Genomic DNA, 10,884 nt, shown 5'->3' on the forward strand with positions numbered 1-10,884 from the left:
GCTTTATCATTAATTATTTAACAATCAAGTAATAGCTATAATATCCCTAAGGATAATTGTTGAATTTCTCAAATTCATCAGCAAGCACCAACAAATTATCTTCTATGACTTTCCTGACGTCTCTAGCCAATATAAAGGAATGGACAAACCAAACTAAGCATAATTTCTCCCTGTACTTCTTTAGTATGGTTTTCTCCTCGAGATATGCTATCAAATCCCCCACTTTGTAGGTACGTCCAACAATGCCCAACAACCTATCTTTTTTTCCTTGCATTTGTTGGTTTTGGGTGGCAGTTGCTTGGACATTGCCTTGGACCTTTTGTATGGTGTTTCCTTGATGAGAGGTTATTCTAGTCGATCATATCTCAATCCCTTCACTATGGAAAACTCTATCAATCCAAAACAAGTTGGCATGCCACAGTAGTTGATCCAAATTTCATCTACTTTCAATATCATGCCCATGTACTTGATTCTGCGCTTGAGAAAACCAATATCATGCTAATTTGGAAATAGACAGTGTGGTTCTCAGGCATTTTAAGATAGTATGCAAAGCAGATCCTATTAAAAAGTCTGTCTATTCTTCATAATACTCCTAAATTCATTAAAACCTTTCTTTAACTGATAATTACGTACAAGATCACTAGTTACTTTTGCAAGGTCATATATCGTCATCGCAACTCAAAACCTATCAATACTAATGATTTTGACATGATCATGCTAGGATTTTGATATTAATTCACACTCTATAGGTGAGAAAGAGTTCTCACTTCCCTCAGCTTCATTTTGCTGTAACTAAGATTATTCAGGAAGTTCCTTCAAATCTATCCGTACTCTAGCCTTTTTTGTTGGGTGGTCAAAAGTTGATCCACTTTCAGTTTCTTTTCTTTTGGGAGACATCTTTAAATACAAACCACATAAAAACAAAAAATACATTACATTTGATGTCTGCATAATTTTTTAAGAAAAGGTAACACAAATTTCAATAAATTATTATACACCACATTATAAAAAAAATACTCCAACGGATAACCCATCAGTTGAAACATATAGAAAATCTATTTGAAGACCTATTTAATATATCCTAATAGATCTTCCACCTGTTGCAACAGATGGAACACCAAGACCACCACCAACACCACAACCAATGCCACCACCAATGCCACCAAGACCACTACCAATGCCACCAATACCAACAACACTACCAAGACCGCCAACACTACCACCAATGCCACTAATACCAACACCAAGACCACTACAACCTTAAACACTACCACCAATGCCACCAATACAAACACCAAGACCACCGATACCACCATCAAAATAATAAATACCAACGCCACTACCAACAACCAATAACAATACCACAAACACCATCATACAATACCATGATAGTCAACAAAATACTATGATAAAAACTAGGGTTTTCTCATGTGCTTCCTACATTTTAGCATCAAAACTCAAAATTATTAACCCATTCTCGAAGATAATACAACTAAAAGTCTTTTTTTCATCATTAACTAAAAAAATCTAATTTTTAGAATAAAGAAAAAATATAGAAATCTTGTTGAACTCTGTTACTTGCGAAGACAAAGAAAATAACGGATACAAGCGAGAATAAAGTTAAAAATAAAAATTATGTGGTCAAAAATGGAAAGAAAATCAATCTGTTTTGAAGGGTTAAGCAATATGTTGAGTAGTTATTTCTGTATTATTGAGGGAGAGAGAGAGAAAAGAGCAAGAACAGGAGATTTAAAATAAGAAATTTTTTTCTGTAAATGGATGATTTGTATGGGTTGATTTATAATTTTAAAAAAGAATCACAAGTTTTGAAATTATTAATTTGGTCCAAATTGATCTTAATTAATTTTTAAAATTTTAAAAGATATAGTTTTTAAAATATAATATTAAAGAGAATATTTTTAACACAGAGTGGTCGATCGTTGACTCGGGTCGAAATGAATGCAATAGCAACACTATGCAATTGCAAAGACTCAATTAAATTTGTAGTTGACCCTATGAACTCATCCTTAGTTATACCAAAATCAATTTATGTACTACCTTAATATTAAGTTAATACGAATCTTTTCCACTCAGATTGATCGATTGATGACTTCGGTCGAGATGAACGCAATACCAATGCTATGCAATTACAAAAACTCAATTGAAGTTGTAGTTGATCCTATGAAATCATACCTAGTTATACCAAAATCAATTTAGGTACTAGCTTAACATTAAGTTAATAAGAATCTTTTCAACTTAGAGTGATCGATCGATGACTCGGATCAAAATGAATGCAATACCAACACCATGTAATTGCAAAAACTCAATTGAAGTTGTAGTTGATCCTATGAACTTATCCCTAGTTTTACCAAAATAAATTTAGGTACTGCTTAACATTAAGTTAATGAGAATCTTTTCAACTCAGAGTGATCGATCGATAACTCGGGTTGAGATGAATGTAATACCAATACCATGCAATTGCAAAGAATCAATTAAAGCTATAGTTGACCCTATGAACTCATCCCTAGATCTACCTAAGTAAATTGCTTAGAAATCTATTGCAATAGACGATTGAGATTTTGGATATTTTCAAATAGATATTGTGATCTATTATAACAGATTACATATTTATTTTAATTATCAAATAGACATTTGCATCTGTTGCGATAAATGACTGAGTTGTTGGAAATGTTCAAACAGATATTATTATCTGTTGAACAGGTGACATATCTATTTGATAATTTTTTTTTAATTTTAAAACAATTTTTTGTTCGAAATAAAAAAGATAAAATACTAAAGGCGGTAAAAAATATTTCTTGGATAACTCAAAAATCTTCTCCTGGAGTAGTCCTATCTTGTCTTTTCAATGTCACTCATCTTCTTTGTGCCCCTAAAAGTTATTATTAATGAATATACAAATGAATATTTAGTTGCCTTCTCTAGAATTATCTCTCCTTCAGCTATAAATTTATTCATATTTATTCTTTTTCTTTCTCTACTCTTTAGGGTTATCACAACCGGCTCCTTTTTTCTTTTTATTCTCTCCTCTTTCTCGTGAGTATCCTTTTGAATCTTAAGCAATCTATTAATTTTCCACTGAAATTGGTGTTTTGATCTTCTTGCCTTTGATATTGCAGGTATGATTCACTATTACTCTTTTATTGTCGTCTTCTTCTTTACAAGTTTTATAAATTAGTTATTTACAACTGTTTTTATATTTAATTACCTATTACCCATATACCATTTATTTAAAAAAATTAGAGGAAAAGGTGAGTTTTAATTCTGGAATAAACGAATCATTATTTTTACTAAAATATGCAAAAAAATTTATATGTTAGGAGAAGTTTAAAAGCCTTGTTGTCTGTTTCATTTTTTTTCTTTTGTATGTATTTTGTTTATTTCCTTGTTATTGATATTGTTATTGAGGTTGTTGGAATATGTGGTATGGTGTTGTTGATGGTTTTGGAATAAATCGTGTTGTGGATTGGTTTTTTCTTTTTTGTTGATGTTGTTGTTGATGTTGCAATAGACGGAGTAACCGTTGGAAAAAATCAATATACTAGTTAGGCTGATTTGATCTATTTCAATAGATTTCCCATCTGTTGTAATAGAATACATATTTTTTGAAACAAATGAGTATCCTGTTACAATAGATTGTCCATCTGTTGCAACAGATGTAGAGCATGTTGTATAAAATAGGTAATCTGTTGCAACCGATAGGTAATGTTCATTATGATCTTCTCTTATTTGACATTAACTGTTTTTTTATTGTTTTTAGATATAAGGTAATGAAAGTTGATCAACTTTTGCTCGACCAACACAAGAGGCTACAGTAAAGATGGGTTAGGAGAAATAAAATGCTTGTAGATGAAACCACTTCATATGTGGGAGGTGTGTATTGTTGATAATATTATTGTGAAAACACATATAGAGTATACTGATTTTGTGAATGTTATTTTAAATTGATTAGGCATTGGTCATTCAAACAAGATATCTATAATTTTACAGTTAAGTTTTATAGGTCCAAACTAATAAAGATGAGGGACTATGTATATGGTTCTCATACCCTGTTAAGATTTAATGATAGTTGTTGCTCATATTTATATGTCAAGCTTTGTAAAGGGAGCAAATTTTGGTGGCATTATAAATAGATAGATTCAACAGTGATTGGACTAACTTTTAGGGTGCATGGGACTCTGAGAAGGCCTTCGAAGCCTTGCACTACATCTAATAAGAATGAAAAACCAATATAGTTATTTCCTTAGCCCAAATTTATATGGTGGGTTTCTCAAGGTGATTATTATACTTCAGAAGGTGTGGTAGGAGAATACCTATGTAGGAAAAGAAGAGTTGATGACAAACTATATCATCTGATAGCTAATTAAAGAGAAAACATAGGATAAGAGGGAATTTGTAGCGAATCTGGATGATGAAATTGACTAGGAACATGAGGAATATGAATCAAGTGCAATTATAAAAGTGTATCCAAAAATGAAAATCTATTTGTTGCCTCTCTCAAAGAGAAATAGTTCAGCTGGGAAATTTTCTAGCGGAGCTGCGACTTGGAGTGTGGTCTGGATGATCACTTACATAGAAAATAGCATAACACCAAAAAATTAGCTTTGCAAACACCGAGGGCTGAAATGATGTATAGTAATTCAAGAAAACTTATGCTAAGACAAGCTAAATTTAAAATAGGGACTCAATCGAGTGTGGCCATTTCTAAATTTTAAATTGCATCCCATTTCTTCTAGTTTGTGTTTTCAATTAGGGCCACTGTTGTTGACTTGACTGGAACCACAAACAAGATTGAAAGGTAAATTGAGTATCACTACTTCCTTAGCAGTATGAATATAATTGATTGTGTTTTCTAGCCTCTGCATACTTTTAACATATCTTACAGAAGATTAAAAGCTTGTTATTGAATGTGAATCCCGATAATTTTCAAGCTTACTTCCATCTTTTGGATTCGGTATTCAAGCTTGTCGTTGCCGTCTTTAAGGATGGTATAGAGTTCCTGGTATTTTGTTAGCTCGTTGATGAGGAACACTTTTTTTTGAAGTTGTTGCACTGTAAAAGGCTTTCAAAAAACTTTCTTCAAAAGCCTTATATGATACATGGAGGGTTGCTGTGTTTGTTTTTGGTCAAAATATGTTGATGCACACTCAAGCAGTTGTCCCAACAATTGAATAGCTCACTTTTATCGAGGTTTGCTCAATGCACCTTTCTTAATCAACCTTCAAAGGATTTGATAAATTAATTAGCCTAGAATTACAAAAGGTAATATTAAGAGATTACTAGTCATGCCCTTTGCTGACAGCGAAAGTCTTCAGAAGGCATGACTAGTAATCTCTCAATATCACCTTTCATAATTCTAGGCTACATAATTTATCAAATCCTTTGAAGGTTGGTTGAGCAATCTGCATAGAGCAATCCTTGATAAAAGTGATCTGTTCTACTATTGGGACCATTGCTTGAGTGTTAATTAATACGTTTTATCCTAAAACAAATATAGCGACCATCCATGTATCATTTAAGCCTTCTGAAAAAAGTGTTCTAAAGGCCCTTTACAATGCCACAACTTTGAATAAAGTTTTCCTTATCAACGAGCTCACAAAAGACCAGAAACTTTGTACCAACTTCAAAGAAAACAACGATAAAAGCTTGCACCAAATTCGCAAGCTGGAGGCAAGCTTTAAAATTATCGGGATTCACATACTACAATAAGCCTCTAATATTTTCCAAGATATTGTAAAAGCATACGAAGGATAAAAAAACATAATAAATTATGTCCATATTGCTAAGGAAGTAATGATAAATAATCTGCCATTCAATCTTGTTTGTGGTTCTGGTCAAATCAATAATAATGGACCTAATCGAAAACACTAACAAGAAGGCATGGGATGCAATTTAGAATTCAGAAATTACCGCCTTCTCTTGATTCTCTATTTTAACTTCAGCTATTCTTGGCATAAGTTTTCTTGACTTACTGTACATTATATAAGCCCCTGGTACCTGCAAAGCTAATTTGTTGGTGTTATGTTATTTTCTATGTAGGTGTTCATCCAAGCCACGCTTCCTAGTCACAGCTCCCCTAGCGAATTTCCCAGCTGCACTATTTCTCTTTGAGAGAGAGAATAAATAGATTTTTATTTTTGGATACACTTTCATATTTGCACTTGATTTAGATTTCTTATGTTCCAAGTTAATTTCATTGGCTATATGCACACCAAATTCCCTCATATCCTATGTTTCCTCTTTAATTAGCTCTTAGATATATAGTCTTTCATCAACTACCCTTTCAGAGTCCAATGCATGCTTAAAGTTAAGTCCAATCGCTATTGGTTCTCTACAATGACACCAAATATTAATCCCTTCTCAATACTTGACACGCATAAAGATGAGTAACAACCATCATTAATTTGTAACAGGGTATCGACATCATCTTCATGGGCTCCTCGAACTCATCAATTCAAACCTATCAACCTTAACTGATAATGCAGGTTCTTATTTGAATGATCAAATGCCTAATCGATTAAAAATTGCATTCATAATATCATTATACTTTATCTGTGTTGTCCCGGTGACCTTATTAGTAATACATAAATCCCGCACATAAAAGTGGATCCATCCATGTGCATGCATCTTATTTTTCCTAGCCCTTCTATGGCTTAACTCCCGATCATTAACCTATTAAAATTATCAAACAGTTATATACATCTGTTATGATAGATGATTAATCTGCTAGAATATATGACTTATCTATTGGAAAAATCAAACAGATACATGCATATGTTGCAACAGTTTTAATATTTTGTAAATTATCTAACAGATAGAATGTATTTTGCAATAGATTACCCAATTTTTAGATTTATTTAAAGCAATTTTCTTTTCTTTTCAAAAAACAATAAAGATAAAATGTTTATTTAGATCTGTTTTTTTAATTTACATATTCAAAAAGTCGCCATTTTTATTTAATTAAAGGATGAACAGTTGTGGCTTTTTGACTAACCCCTTCCTTTATAAATAGGTCTCTCCTTACTCATTTATTCTACTAGTACACTTTCAAATATGGCTAATCCATATTCATACAAGAAGATTTATATCGAGTCCTTTCAGGAACTTCGAAGGCAGTATGATGAACTCTAGAGGGATTTGGCCGACTTCAGAGCAAAGATGAGGAGGGTCCTGCTGCTGCTGGATGAAAATTGTCCTTCAGACAATAAAAGTAGTAATAGTAATACTTATGATAATAATAGTAGTAGTAGTAATAAATACGCTATGTTTTTTCTTTTAACGTATTTATTTTCCATTTTTATATTGGTCTACCTAAGGGATTAAAAAAGCCTGGTCGACTTTGGATCTTTAATTCTTATTTAATTCTTAATTTTCATTCTTTCTATTTCTTATTCTCAATAAGTTGACTGTTGCAGGTAGAGATTGAGTGTTTGTAGAAATGGATGAACCATATGTTGTAATAGATGGTTAATCTATTACGACAGATGGATTATATGTTGCAACAGATGATTATTAATAAAAAAAAGGGTATTATTATTATCGAGAAGGTGAAAATTCTTTAGTCATGACTTTTTGATTATTTCATTGATTCGTAAAATAAGGAAATAAATAATAAGCACAATTTATTACCATAAAAGAACGATTATTTAATTTTAATAACTGATCATGAGTTTTCGACATATTTATTTTTAAACCTGTTCTTTTAATTTATATAATAAAAAATCACCAAATTTGATTAAAGATATGATGATCATAAAAAAGATAGCTTAAATGTGCAATAAATAGATTATCTGTTATCACAGATGGGTTATCTGATGCAACATATATAATCTGTTGCCACAACTCAATAAAAATGGTTACTGAAAAGAACTAATTAGTAATAATAATACTGATCACAATAATCAAAGTCAGTCAACAACTTTATTTAATTAATTCACAAATATTCCTAGTAATCAAAACGTCACCAGCTTGAGTGTAAATAAATAGAGGTGAACAGTCGCACCTTTTTCATGTAACAGATTGTCGATTTATATATTTTCAAGGCATAATTAATAAATCTAATTTGGTAAAATAGGCCCCTAATAAATACTTTTCTTAATGGGTTTTCTAATACAAAACGGAGGGAATAGGCGTCAAGTAGTACTTTTCGACATTTATGTTTTTAAATCTTTTTTTAAATATAATAAAAAATTCACCAAATTTGAATTAAAAGATAAAGATATGATTATTATTAAAAAAGAATATATGTTGCAAATGATATATTATCTGATGCAACAGATTATCGATTTGTTACAACAAATAGTATATCTGTTGTCACAGATGGGTTATCTGATGCAATGGATATATAATCTGTTGCCACAAATCAATAAAAATGGTTACTGAAAAGAACTAATTAAGTCATAAATTATCAAGTTATAACTTTTCATAGTAATAAAAAAGTCACCAGTTTGAATGTAATTAATAAATGGAGGTGAACAGTCGCGCCTTTTTTATGCAATAGATTGTCGATTTATATATCCAAATTTATATATTTTCAAAGAATAATTAAAAAATATAATTTGGTAAAATAGACCCCTAATAAATATTTTTCTTAATGGGTGTGCCAAGTCAACCTATTACGAAAAGAAAGGACTAAATATAAATTTAAATAATCGATGTTTAAATAGGCGACAAGTAGTGACTCTTTGATATTTTTGTTTTTGAATCTATTTTGTTAATTTATATAATAAAAAAGTAACCTAATTTGGATTAAATATAAAGATATGATGATTGTTAAAATAAATATATGTTGTAACAAATATATTATCTGATGCAACAGATTGTCGATTAGTTGCAACAAATGGTATATCTGTTATCACATATGGGTTATCTGATGCAACAGATATATAATCTATTGCCACAAGTCAATAATAATGCTTACTGAAAAGAACTAATTAAGTCATAACTTATCAAGTCATAACTTTTCACAGTAATCAAAAAGTCACCAGTTTGAATATACGTAATAAATAGAGGAGAAAAGTTGTGCCTTTTTTCCTAACTCATTCAAATTCAAACCTCTATAAATAGGTCCCTTCTTACGCGTTCATTCTACTACACCCTATTTATTTGTTGCTCTTGTCTTTCATATTACACCTTCATCTACTTTCTCTTCAAGGACTTGATAGTTTTTCCCTGTCTCTGATATTTTTTTTTCTTGCTTTTTGTTTAAATATACGTTGTATTACTTTTGGAATATTTTTTTACTTTTATTTTTGAATTTTTTATCAATTTGTACGTGTTCTAGATATGGATGATCCAGTGTGGAATGTCACTATTTTACGAGATGCTATGCTGGAATTGCAGACATAGGTTTATGACCTACAGTAGGAGTTGGTCGTTGCCTAAGTACGGATGCTGCGGGTGATCCGCCGGATGAGGAGGGCGTTGCTGCTGCCGGTTGAAGATTGGCCAGCTGACAATGATAATAATAATGATGATGATAATAATAATAATAATAATTAGATTGTTTTTTTCTTTTACCTATGTATTTTTATTTTTTTGTTTAGTAAAAAAATTATGTTTCATCCACTTTGACATTTTAATTCTTATTTAATTTTCATTCTATGTATTTCTTCTTTTCAACAAACATATCTACGATTAAGGAATAATTTGAATCTAGTATCAATAGAAAGAGATCAACATGCGGGTTATCTGTTGGTTTTGTGACAGAAGTTGTACTATGTTATTCAAAATAGATTATTCATCTTCTACAATAGAATTATAATTTGTTGCAATTACTTTTTTTTCGAATAGATTACTAATTTGGTGCAACAGATTAATTGTTTGTTAGAAAAGATTACTAATCTGTCACAACAAAATACCATATGTTCGATTCATGTTGTGGGGACTATAGAACCATAAACATGAATCCAAATATGAGTCTTCTCTTGCAACATAATATCTATATGGTGCAACAGATGATGGATTTGTTTAAACAAATGGCTCTTTTGTTATATTCTTGTTGGCGTGCTAGCTATTGTTGAAAAAACAGCACAATAGCAGTTACCCAGATGAAAAATTCATCTAAAAAGCATAATTGGACTAACCAAAGTCTCCTATCAAGTAAATGCCAAATTGATAGTGATGTACAAAATAAAATTTTACCTAAGAAATCGATCAAAGAGCAGTAGTTGCAGTAACAACAACAACAACAATGGTCAACAAAAAGATTATGAAGAGGATAATAAAGTATAAGATGATGACAATGAAGCAGAAGATGATGAATAAAGCAACAACATCAATAAACAACAATAATCGCGAAGAGAGAGAAAACAACAATGGATGGAAAGAGAGAGAAACATATCTTTTTTTCTTCCGTTTCTCATTATATCAACTAATATTTGTATCAAAGTATAAATTTAAAAACTTGTGGGTTATTTTGAAAATTTTCCAACATTCTTAATCCATAGTAAAGTAATTGTTACCTCCACTTAATTATTAAGACTTGAGTCACCTACACCTCATTTTAAAACTCTTTTGTCACTTTTAGCTCAAAGCCCCAAGTCTGTCGGTTTTGTATTTTTCTTAAAAGCAACAAACTTGGACGATTTTCCTTGGTTTTTTGGACCGACTAGGTCAATCCGTTTTCTTTTCCATGATTTTTACATTATTTTTAGTAGTGATGTCTACCTACATTAACACAAATAATTTTTCTAAATCATCAAAGAAAAGGTTAAAATAAAATTAAAAATCTAGGGAAAAAAGTTTAAAATATACGTAAATTTAAGTAAAATTTGTTGTAACATGCCTGAAATTTGAGGGGTTTATGACCTCCTTTAACTATTTATTAGTATATTTTAGTGAAATTTATAATCTAATAAATAAATA

This window comes from Capsicum annuum, chromosome 10 (genome assembly GCF_002878395.1).
Source record: "Capsicum annuum cultivar UCD-10X-F1 chromosome 10, UCD10Xv1.1, whole genome shotgun sequence".
NCBI lineage: Eukaryota > Viridiplantae > Streptophyta > Magnoliopsida > Solanales > Solanaceae > Capsicum > Capsicum annuum.